The 12254-nt window shown below is 45.5% G+C and overlaps 1 long non-coding RNA gene across 1 annotated transcript; it reads right to left on the bottom strand.

The window, feature by feature from the left end:
- Positions 1 to 584: 584 nt before the first annotated feature.
- Positions 585 to 11251, bottom strand: LOC138835004 (uncharacterized). The gene is made up of 6 exons (XR_011374330.1): positions 11169 to 11251; positions 10533 to 10757; positions 5668 to 6735; positions 5126 to 5241; positions 2130 to 2283; positions 585 to 679 (listed from the first exon to the last, which is right to left on the bottom strand). It is a non-coding gene; the product is annotated as an uncharacterized lncRNA (long non-coding RNA).
- Positions 11252 to 12254: the final 1003 nt, after the last annotated feature.

Here is a 12254-nt window from a genome sequence, read left to right as displayed (position 1 = left end):
GGAACAGAAAGACGAGAAAAAAAGCACTGATAGCCAGCCCAGTACCAGCACATACTCAGAAAAACACACAAAAAGGAAAAAGGAAAAGAAAGAACACTGAGACATTATGAAAATCAACAATATTTCCATCCCCACCCAGCCTCTTCACTGAACACTGCTCCTTAAGGACTTCGGGATTCCTTAGCTTCCTCCGCAAATCTCTCCTTCTGTATCACTGCCATCTCTGTCTATCAGCAAGCTGCCCATCCTTTGCCCAATGTGGCCTACATTGCTTCCCTCACCAGAAACCCATCTCATTCTTTGATCTGAGCTCTTCTCCTCAAATACCCCTGAGCTGGGCCATTGATTTGACGAGAGCTGTAGCCCATCTCCTCGTGAATTCCTCCTCAGTTGGCTTTGCTAGCTCAGCCTCCTGACCCCAGTGCACACATAGCAAAGACCAGGTGTGCCCAACTCCTCCCCATCACACCCTTGTCTCCCAAGGGTAGCATCAGCCCTCAGCAGTACCTCTGTGTGGAAAGTCTGATGCCTGTGGATGAATCAGCAAAATAATCCTGGGGCAAAGGGTCATATTCAGTCTTACCAAATTTCTCTATGTCCTAGGAAGGGTCCATCCACAGGTACCATTGTAACTCCATGGTTTCTCAGGTGTCTTGCTTCCTTCCAAGGCTTCTCTCCTCTAGTTGAATGGAAGAAAAAATGTTTTATTTTGTATACTTTGTAATGTCAGACATCACCTTTGCAAGTTTAGAGTGTTCTAATATTTGAAACTCAGTTTTCTCCCCACTGTGGTTCCATGAGGACAAAAATCATGCCCTACTAGTCTTCCATGAGACCTATAGGCTTCCCCTGGGAACTGCCAGGGGAAAGGAAGCACCATGCCCAAAGCCTGGTGCTCTGGGAAGGGGGTGTCAGCTGAGGGCCTCTCTGGGGACTCACAGGATCTCTACTAAGATCAGACACCTCTCAGGGCTGACCCCCTAGCACTGTGAAAATGTAATTCTCTACCTGTCCATTCTCCACTTGCAGCCCAAACCAACACCCTTTCCTTCCCCAAACATTTGTAAGTTGTCCCTCACACAAGTACACAAATTCCTTTGTAAAAACAAAGAAACCAACTGAAGGCTGAAGGCTCATGTGTGTAACCCTAATTATTTCACATGCTGACACTGAGAAGATTTCAGATAAAGCCAGCTTGGGCAGACTCCATGTCCAACGCAGTAGAAATATCAGACCTAGAGGTGTGACTCCACTGGGAGAATACTAGAGAGAAACATGCCCATGGCCAAGAGAGAGAAACTGAGGGAGGGAGAGAGAGGGATGGAGAAAGAGAACTCAAATGAACAGAGAGAATAACAGAGAAAAATACATACATACACACATACATAAAGACAGAGAAACAGATTCAGGAGAAAGGAGCTCGTTAGAAGGAATGGAAAATGGAGAAAAAATGATTAGAAGGAGGAGAGTAGGGGAAGTCAAGGAATGTGGGCATAAGAGAGATGACAGACAGTAGAAGGAGGCTGCAAGGAAAGGACACAGAGGGAAAGGAGACAGAAAGAGAAAAGAACAAACTTCAAGCCTTACTTCCAGCACACTCCCAAATGCATACACATGATAAACTAAAAGAAAGACAATAAAAAGTATGGAAAAATAATGGACATAACAGTACTTCCCTCCCCACCCACCCTTCACTGAAAACTGATTGGTGAGGAGTTCTGGATTCCTTACATTCCTGCTCTCAGCTCTCCTGCAGCATCAGTATCAACCCTGTCTTGCACCAGGTACCCATTATTTGGCCTATTTTGGCCCTTATTTTTTCTCTCACCAGAAACCCATCTCATTCTTTTCGAAGAGTTCTGTTCCACAAATACCCCTGAGCATTTCCACTGATCCACCAGGAACCCCAACCCTCCTTCTTGATGTTAATCTCATCAGTCTGCTCTGCAGTCTCAGCCTCCTGACCCAGTGTACACATATAAAACACCAAGTGTGTCCAACCCCTCCCCATCACACACTTGTCACCCAAAGGCAGCATCACTCCTCAGCACTGCCTCTGTGTGCAAATCTAATGCCCTGGCTGACCTAATACAAATATCCTAGTAGTGAAGGCTCATATTCAATCTTACTGAATTTCTGTTCTTGTGGGAAGCCAGCCATCCTACGCAGGGTCCATCCACAGGTGTGATCTATCCACAACCCCAGTCCATCCAGCCCCATCCATCCACATGCACAGTAGATCACCATGCTTCCTCAGTTGAACTGTTCCTTGACCACCTCTACCTGAAAGGAAGGGAATGTATTTTAATTCAAACACTCGGTCATTCCAAAATTGAACTCTTGATTTCAGAATGTTCAAATATTAAAACTTGGCTAAGTTAGATCTTTGGTTCTGTAAGGGGAAGAACTGGGCTCTGAATTCCTCTATGTGGCTTAGTCTTTAACTGGGAACTGCCAGGGGAAAGGAAGAACCATGCCCAAAGCCTGCTGTTTTGGGAAATGGGGAGTCATCTGTGGGCCTCTCTGGGGACTCATAGAATCTCTACTAAGACTCTAACACCTTTCAATGCACTTGTACAGTGCACAAGTTAACCTTCCTTGTCCATTTACACCAACCCACCATCCTCTTCCTCCCAAAACGATTTGTAAGGTAACCCTCACACAGTGGTTCCTCAGAAAAGTACACAAATCCCTTTCATATGAGAGAACGAAACCTTTGCCGTACCAGACTAACAAAGCCCAATGCATTCTCTGATGCTGTAGGCTCTTGCCTGTGATCTTACCTATCCCACAAATTGCCACCTAGAAGACTGCATTTACAGCAAGTCTGGGAAAATTAAGTAGAGAAATGCAAACCTGGAAGTGTGACTCAAGCAGTGAATCAGACATGACCATGAAAACTGAAAGAGAAAGAAAAAAAGGGAGAAAGACAGAGAGGGAGAAGGGGAGAGATAAGGAACACCAGAGAGCAGGAAGAGAAGGTGAGGGAATGAGAAGAGGGCATGAGAAGAGGGAATGAGAATGAGGGCATGAGAAGAATAAGAAGAGGGACAGGGGAAATAGAGTAGGAGTAGTTATGGGGGGCATAAAAACAAGGTTAAGAGAGAGGGCAGAAGGGGGAAGGTGAGAAAAGTGGAGAGAGTACAGAGAAGGAAAGGAAACAGAGCATAAGAAAAAAGCATGGATGTACCAGCACACACTCACAAACACATATACACAACAAACAAAACTGAAAAAATAAAAGAAAATGGATTGAGAAATCATGGAAATCAATGGTAATTCTCTCCCACCCCACTTCTTCACTGAAGAATGGTCCATGTGGAATTCAGGATTCCTCAGCTCCTGTCATTTCTCCTTTACATTTAGTGTCCACCCTGTCATTTCTCATGTACCCATCTTTTCCCTCTTGTGGCACTCATTGAATTTTTCACCAGAATCCCATTTTGTTCTTTCATGGGAGATCTGCTCTCCCCAAAGAGCCCTGAGCAGTACCACTGATCCACCAGGAGCCCCAGCCCTCCTCTTGCTGCTAAACTCATTAGTCTCCTCTGCAGGTTCAGCCTCCTGACCTATTGTACACATAGAAAAGGCCAGATTTTCCCAACTCCTCCCCATCAAACACTTGTTACCCAAAGGCAACATCAGTCCTCAGCACTGCCTCTGTGTGCAATTCTAAATGCCCTAGGTGAACCAATACAAATATTGTAGTGTGAAGGCTCATATTCAATCTTAACAATTTTTTTTCTTGTGGGAAGGCAGTCATCCCATGCAGGGTCCATCCATGGGTGTGGTCCATCCACAACCAAAGTCCATCCAGGCTATGTCCTTCCATAGGCCCCAGTTTATCTCTATAATTCCTCAGGTCTCCTGTTCCTTGATCACCTCTAGCTGAAAAGAGGGGAGTATGTTTTAATCACTTTGTGATTCCAAAAAAGTCATCCTTCCCTGTCCATTTACACCAACCCATCACTGCCTTCCTTCCACAACCATTTGTAAGGTGAACCATACACAGTTGTCCCTCACATAAATACACAAATACCCTTTCAAAATAGAGAAACCAACCTTTGCCACACCAGATTAACAAAGTCAATTGCATTCCCTGATGCTGTAGGCTCTTGTCTGTAATCCTACCTATCTCCCAAGTTGACAACTTGAAGACTGCATTTACAGCAAGGCTGGGAAGATACCATCTTCAAGTAACTAGAGAAATGCAAGCCTGGAAGCGTGACTCAAACAGAAGAGAACCAGACATATCCATGAAAACTGAGAGAAGAAAGAGAAAGACAGAGAAGGAGAAAGGGAAAGAGGGAGAGATGTGTAGAGAGAGAAGGAGTGAGGGAGGGGGAGGGAAAGAGAGTGAGACAGATTTAAGAGCAGGAAGAGAGGGAGAGGAAATGGTAGAGGGTAGGAGAACAAGTAGAGGGACAGGAGAAGTAGAATAGGAGTAGGTATGGGAGGAATGAAAACAAGGGAAGGGAGATGGCGGGGCAAGGCAGGGGGAAGGTGAGAAAAGTGGAGAGAGGACAGAGAAGGGAAAGGAAACAGCATAAGAATAAAAGCACTGAGATGTAGCAGCACACACTCACAAACACATACACACAACAAACATACAAAAGGAAAAAATTAAAGCCATCTTACAAATCAACAGTAATTCCTTCCCACCCACCTTCTTCACTGAAGAACGGCCCATGTGGAATTCAGGATTCCTCAGCTCCCTTCTTAACCTGCCTCCTGTCACTTCTCCTTTACATTTAGTGTCCACCCAGTCATTTACCCTGTACGCATCTTTTCCCTCATGGAGCCCTTATTTGGTCTCTCACCAGAATCCCATTTTGCTATTTCAGGGGAGATATGCACTCGAATAGCCCTGAGCTGGACCACTGATCCAACAGGAGCTCCCGTCCACCTCCTGCTGAAAATCTCATCAGTTTTCTCTACAGGCTCAGCCTCCTCACATCAGTGCACACATAGCAAAAGCCAGGTGTGCCCAAATCCTCTCTATCACACACTTGTCACCCAAGGGCAGACAGCAGGAGCTTGCACCAAACCTTCTCTGTGGAAATCTCATGGCCCTGGCTAAACCAATACAAATAACCCAGTGCTGGAAGGACATATCCAATCTTACCGAATTTTCCCTCACGTCCAGATGCAGTCATCTCAGGCAGGGTCCATCCACAGGCACCACTATATCTTCATACTTCCTTAGGTCTCTTGCTCATTCACAGGTTTCTCCACCTCTTGCTGACAAGGAGGAAAAGTATTTAATTCATACATTTTTGTCATTCAGAATGGGCTCTGGATGTTCAGAATGTTCTCAGACTTGAAACTCTGTTCTCCTAGCAAGATGATTCGCTAAGGAAAAAAATTGGGCTCTGGTATTCTTCCATGAGGCCTAAAGACCTCAAATAAGAACTGATCAAAGCCTGGTGTTCTGGAGAAGGGGGTGTCAGTGGGAGGACTCTGCGGATGCATAGGTTCTCTACAAAACCTCTGACTTCTCTCTGTGCTGACATACTTGCACCATGCACGTTTTTTTCTCCCTGTCCATTCTGCCCCAAAATCCATCAACCCTTTCCTTCCCCTACCATTTTCAAGCTGTCTCTTACACCTTGATGGACAGCCCTCAGATAAGTACCTAAATCCCTTTTCTCAATCAGAGAAACAAACCTGTGCAACACCAGGTTAACGAGGTCAGAAGCATTGCTGCTGATGGTGGATCATGCCTGTAATCATAGTTCTCCCAGAAGCTGATGCTCAGAAGATCACAGTTAAAGCCATCCTGGGCATACTCCATTTTCAATTAAGAAGAAAAATGTTGGCTTGGACTCAAGTGACTCAAGTGGTAGAGCACCAGCTATGAACATGCAAACTCAAAGAGAAAGATATAGAGGGGTAGGAGAGAAAAAGATTTGAGGCAGAGGAAGAGAGAGGAAACAGAACAAGAGAAGAGGGAAAGGGGAAGAAGAGGAGAAGATGAATGACCTGGAGGGAAGTTAGCTGGAAAAGGGGAGAGAGACAGGCAATGGAAAGAAAAAAGAGACAGCAAAGGAGACAGAGAAAGAGAAAATCACTGAGTTCAAGTGCCAGTACCAGCACACACTCACAAACACATGCATACAACAAACAAAAAGAAAGTAAATAAAACAAAAGGACTGAGACAAGATGGAAATCAACATTACTTCCCTGCCCACCCTCCTCTTCACTGAAGATGGTTCCATCCAGAGTACAAGAGTCCTTAGCTTCCTCCTCTCAGCTCTCCTTCAGCATCAATGTCAACACTGTCTATCACCAAGATGCCTGCTATATGACCACTCTGGCCTCACTGCTTCTCTCACCAGAAACCCATCTCATTCTTTGAGAAGAGTTCTGTTCCCTAAATACCCCTGAGCGGCACCACTGGTCTACAAGGAGCCACAGCCTTCCTTCTGCAAATCTCATCATTATGCAGTGCAGGCTCAGCCCTCTGAGTCCAGTCCCCTCATAGCAAAGGCCTGCTGTGCCCAAGTCCTCCCCATCCCACATTGTCACCCAAGGGCAGCATGGGCCCTCAGCACTGACTCTCTGTGCAAATATAGTGCCCTGGCTGAACCAAAACAAACATCACAGTGATGAAGGCTCACATCCACTCTCACCGGATTTCTGTTCATGTGGGAAGGCAGTCAGCTCAGACAGGGTCCATCAACAGGCACCATTATATAGGCATGCTTTCTCAGGTCTCCTGTTCCTTCACCACCTCTAGGTGAAAGGAAGGGAATTTATTTTAATTCATTCACTTTGTGATTCCTAAAATGGAGATGTGACATTTAGAATAGTTGAATATTTATGCTGGGAAGGTGGCTCAGTGGTAGAACGCTTGCCTTGCATGCATGAGGCCCTGGGTTCGATTCCTCAGCAAAAAGAAAAAAGCCGGAAGTGGTGCTGTGGCTCAAGTGGTGGAGCACTAGCCTTGAGCTGAAGAGCTGAGAGAAAGTGCCTAGGCCTGAGTTCAGGCCCCACGACCGGACCCCCCCCACAAAAAAAGAATAGTTGAATATTTGAACATCAGCTCCCCCAGCATGCCAGTTTCCTCAGCAGAAAAATTAGGGTCTACTCTTCCATGAGGCCTAGACACTTCCCCTTGGAACTGCCAGGGGAAAGGAAGCATCATGCCCACAACCTTGTGCTCTGGGGAAGCGGGTGTCAGCTGGGGGCCTCTCAGGAGACTCCCAGAATCTCTACCAAAATAGAACATTCAGCGCTGACCCTTTGTGCAGTGCACATGTCCCTTCCTCCCTGTCCATTTGCACACTATGCCACCACCCCCTTCCTTCCACAACCATTTGTAAGGTGTCCCTCACACAGCTGTCCCTTACATAAGTACACAAATCCCTTTCATAATAACTGAGAAAACAACCTCTGCTACACCAAACTAACAAAGTCTAATGTGTTTGCCTGATGCTGGAGGCTTTTGCCTGTAATCCTAGCTATCCCACAAGTTCACCTGTAAGATTACAGATACAGCAATTCTAGGAAATTCCATCTTCAATTAACTAGAGAAATGAAAGCCGGGAGGTATGACTCAAGTGGTAGAGAACCAGCTATGACCATACAAACTGAAAGAGAGAAAGAGAGAGACAGAGAGAGGAGAGACAGAGAAACAAACATTGTCAGAGACTGATTCAAGAGCAGGAAGAGAGGGAGACCGAATGGAACAGGAAGATTTCAGGAGGAGGAAATAGGAAGAGAAGAGGAGAGAGAAGAATGAAAGGGGAAGAATACGAGGAATGTAAGAGGGAGAAAGAAAAGTAGGGAAGGTAGATGGAATGGGGTGGAGAGCTGAGAAGGGGAAGATAAGGAGAGAGAGTAAAGGAGACAGAGAGAAAAGCACTGAGTTCAAGTCCCAGAGCCAGTACAGGTGCACAGACACAAACACACAACAAACAAACATGGAGAGAAAAGAAAAAGCATTGAGAAATCAAGGAAATTCACAGTACTTCCCTCCCCACCCACCCTCTTCACTAAACACTGGTCCATGTGGAGTTCAGGATTCCTCAGTTCCTTTCCTGGCCATCCTCCTCTGAGTTGTAATACAGCATCAGTGTCAGTCCTGTCTTTCAATAAGGTGCCCATCCTTTACCCTCTTTTGGCCCTCCTTGGGCTGTCCTTTGGCCCCTCCTTTTGGCCCACCAGAATCCCATCTCATTCTTTGAGGGGAGATTTGCTTCCCAAATGGCCCTGAGCTGAATCTGATTTACCAGGAGCTCCAGCTCACTTCCTTCCACAAATGTCATGTGTGCTCTGCAGGTTCAGCCTATTGACTCAGAGCACAAATAGCAAAGGCCACGTGTGCCCAACTGCTCCCCATCACTCCCTTGTTAAACCCCCCCCCCCCCCCCGGTAGCTGAGCCAACACATATAACGCAGTGGTCGAGGGCCACATCCAATCTTACCGAGTTTCTGCTCATGCTCAGAAACAGTCAGCCCAGCCAAGGTCCACCCACTAGCAAAGCCCACCCAGGCATCCATCCACAGGCACCACTGTATCTCCATACTTTCTCAGGAATCCTGCTCCTTCACAGGTTTCTTCACCTCTACCTTGAAGGAAGGGGTATCATTCTACTTCATATATTTTGCCAGTCTAACAGGAACTCTGGTTGTTCAGACTGTTCTCTTATTTGAAACACAGCTAACCCAACATTCTGGTTCCCCTTAAAGAAAATGGGGGCTCCTGGGGAGGGGGAGAAGTTGCAAATCAAACAACCTGTCTAGGTAATAGGGTCTCTTTGACTGTGAGCAAATAAACAAGTCTGAAATAAGGGATTCTTGGATGATGGTATTATGTTGGGATAATGATGAGGTTTAGATAGAAATCACACCCACAGAAAACTGCATTGAATAGGAGGAAAGTTGGGGCAGAAACCACTGACAGTGTATGGGGTGAATGGAGACAGGTCCCTCTCCATTCCCAGTGAAGATTTGCTCTTATGTTCCAACCCAGCCAGTGTACCTAGTGTGCTCAGGAGTTGTACCCTTTCACCTGAAGACTGCTGAAAGAGAAGCAGAGTCCAGGATGCCTCTTGCCCCTCAGATCCATGGGCTCCTATAGCATCAAGGGTCTCACTTTAAACCTAAATAAATGAACTAGAAAGTAAATAGGCAGACAAGCAACATACATAAAAGGTGAGATGATGACCTGCTGCAGCATTTGGGACAAAAGCATCTTTAGTGTTCAAGGGACAAATGTGAAAGGTTGTTCAATGAAGTGACAATACTCAAGTAAGGGATCGATGTGGAATTAGCCAGCTCAGAAAGTACAGGCAGCTTGAGATCACCTTTCAGCTTATCTTTTAGCATTGGAAAGCCAGTGCAGTGTCCTTTCTTGGGAAGGAATCCCAGCTGGAGAATCCCCTAGCACTTGTCACACAACCTGGCCATGCTGGCCAGAGACTTCTGCAGTGTGAACTTTCTGCATGACTCCTTCTCCTCCTGCAGCTCTTCAAATCCACACCTCTCAGATTTTCCACAACCCAGTTAGAGTCACCCTGAAAGTCTGAGTTTGGTGGTTTTCAATTGTGCTGTTTCAGAGTTCTGCACCACTTTCTCTGGGACAGCTTTACTTTCAATCTGTGGACATTACTTTGGGGCCTTCACACAGCAGCAGATTCTGCGAAATATGGTGACTATCCTGTTAGCCACCCTCCTCCAGCCCTGTCTAATATTCCACCTGGGGGCTGTGGCCTCCCCCTAAGGCTGCCCAGAGGGAAGGGCATTTTCCACTGAGTGTGAATGCTCCATTCTGTCAAGCAGCTAAAAGAATCCTGGCCCAACATTAAGCTGGAACTGTAGCTCTGCAGGGAGTAGAGAGGAAAGACAAGCAGACTGGCACTTCGGGTTTTATTGAGAGGTAACTGATCATCATCATTGTGTAACTGAAATTCTGAGGACAAGCTGAAGGCGTTATGTCCTGCAAAAAAGCTGGCTCTCCTTTGTGGAGGGAGAGTTGTGGTGGGATTGTCCTCAGGAGTTGTGCCAGATGGACTATCCAAAAGCATCAGTTTTGATTCCACAATTCTGGCATTCTCTTTTAAGTTTTCTTGGATGAGCAGGTAGGTGCCCATGGCTTCATTGAATTCTCTGTCCTGGATTGCCTTTTCAATGCCAGCTACATTGTACCCCATGTCACACATGACTCTGACAATGCGATCCAGCTTGCCAGGCAGTGGCTCATCAGGAAGCAGGCCAAATCCCACACCTAGAGCCAGCCATGGGTGTTCCATTATCTCCTCAATAGCAGGCCTCAGATTGAAGTCCACAGTCAGCAGTTTAGAAAGGAGATCTTGTCTCTTTGCAGATAGGTGAAGGGGAACAGTGTACTGGCCTCTAGGACTTGTAACCCTATGTCAGCCATATTACTCCCCTCAAATGGGAACTTTCTCATTGTCATCACATACAATAGCACGCCTAAGTCCCAAATGTCCACCTGGTACCCATCGAACATTTTGTGTAGGAACATTTGTGTAGGTCACCCTGTCACTCAGCCCAAATTCACTGACCTTGACATTGAGATTGGCATCCAATAGGATGTTGTTGGCCTTCAGGTCTAGGTGTGCAATTCCATTCTCATGAAGGTAGTCAACAGCACTCGTGATCTGTTTGAATAGCCTCCTGGCTTCAAACTCTAAAAGGTAGCTGGAGGAGGATTTTTTGATCCACCTCAAGAGATGACCCCGAGTGGCCAGCTCAGTGACAAGGTACACACAGTCTTCATTCTCCATCACCTGGAATAATCAGATGATGTGTGGGTGACGTACAGTTTTCACAAAGGCCACCTCATTTTCTATCTCATGGCTTTCCAGCTCTTTCTTTCAGAGAACTTTGACCACCACTGTGGTGTCTGTGAGGCGGTGATGGGCCAGATTGACATAGCCATAGCAGCCATAGTCAATGATCTCTGTCAAGTTGTACAGTGATCAACTCCTTCTTGGGGGAAGAGCTAAAGGAGACTTTGTTGTACATTACCATCTTTCAGCTGAGATGACAAGTGATCAAGCTTAACTATTACCTAAGATGATCTCAATGAAGTTGCCAACTAATAAATCTTACGAAAAGGTAAACTAACAAGTAAATACAACCCCCAGACTAGTAAATGAAATCCCCAAACCCAAACAAGACAAACACAACCCCCATACCCAAAGAAAGCAACCAAGTAGCTCTGACTTAGTCCAGCGGGTCACCAAGGAAAAGCTCCCAGTGCTGTAACTGACAGAGTTGGAGGGCAATTGCCTCTTATGTATCCTGCTGGGCATACCTCACAATGGCCTGTGACATCAGGAGGAACTGGACCAATCAGAAGTCAGGCCATTGACATCAGTGAGAAAATGGGCCAATCAGAGCCCAGGGCAAACCCACCGGCAGTTATGCACTTGGGCCAGGAGGATCATTGTCAAGGAATTCTGGGCCCATCCACAGATGCTTCTACTGCTACCATGGCAACCATGTGAGGACCACGAGGACATTGGCCAATGGCCCTTGTCCTACTTGGAGACTAGGCATTCTAGGATGGCCACGGTGGGGACATCTCTCAGTGGAGCCTATCCTTGGGCAGAAGTGAAAACACTGCCCTTTTCACTTAACATGGTCTATATCTAATTACAACCTACCCTGAGATTGGAGACTTTGTAATGACTCAACTCAGCTTCTAAATGAGAAGAGACCAGACACCCAGGATTAAATGATAGTTTTATCCAGATCTGTCATTCTCATTTCTGTTCCTAGTTTGTATGGTTTCCTGTGCTTCTTTGTAACTTTTTTTTCATGTTTTTTTTTCAATCTTTATTTGTCCCTCACAGGTCAGAAAAAAAGTAATTTGCTTTTATATCTTTAGTACAGTTGTGTCAAATTTTAATATAACTGTTCTAATAAAAACCATATATGAAATATAAGTATCTCAGAAGCAGACTCCGATTTTATGGACCTGAAGTTTATTCTACTTGAGAGGTCATTTATTCATACATATAAATATATGTATATATGTATACATACATACATACATATATATATGTATGTATGTATATATATATATATATATATATATATATATATATATATATATATATATATATATAGGTCATGGAGCTTGAACTCTGGACCTGGGCGCTGTCCCTCAGTTCTTCAGCTATGGGTTAGCACACTACCACTTGAGCCACAGTGCCACTTGTAGTTTTTTGGTGGTTTATTGGAGATAAGTATCTAATGGACTTTCATGTCTGGACATT

Source organism: Dipodomys merriami, unplaced genomic scaffold (genome assembly GCF_024711535.1).
Source record: "Dipodomys merriami isolate MVZ:Mamm:240054 unplaced genomic scaffold, mDipMer1.0.p SCAF_2211, whole genome shotgun sequence".
In the NCBI taxonomy this organism is placed as follows: domain Eukaryota; kingdom Metazoa; phylum Chordata; class Mammalia; order Rodentia; family Heteromyidae; genus Dipodomys; species Dipodomys merriami.
The sequence above is the reverse complement of the archived record's forward strand: the minus strand, read 5'-3'. Positions and strand labels throughout refer to the sequence as shown.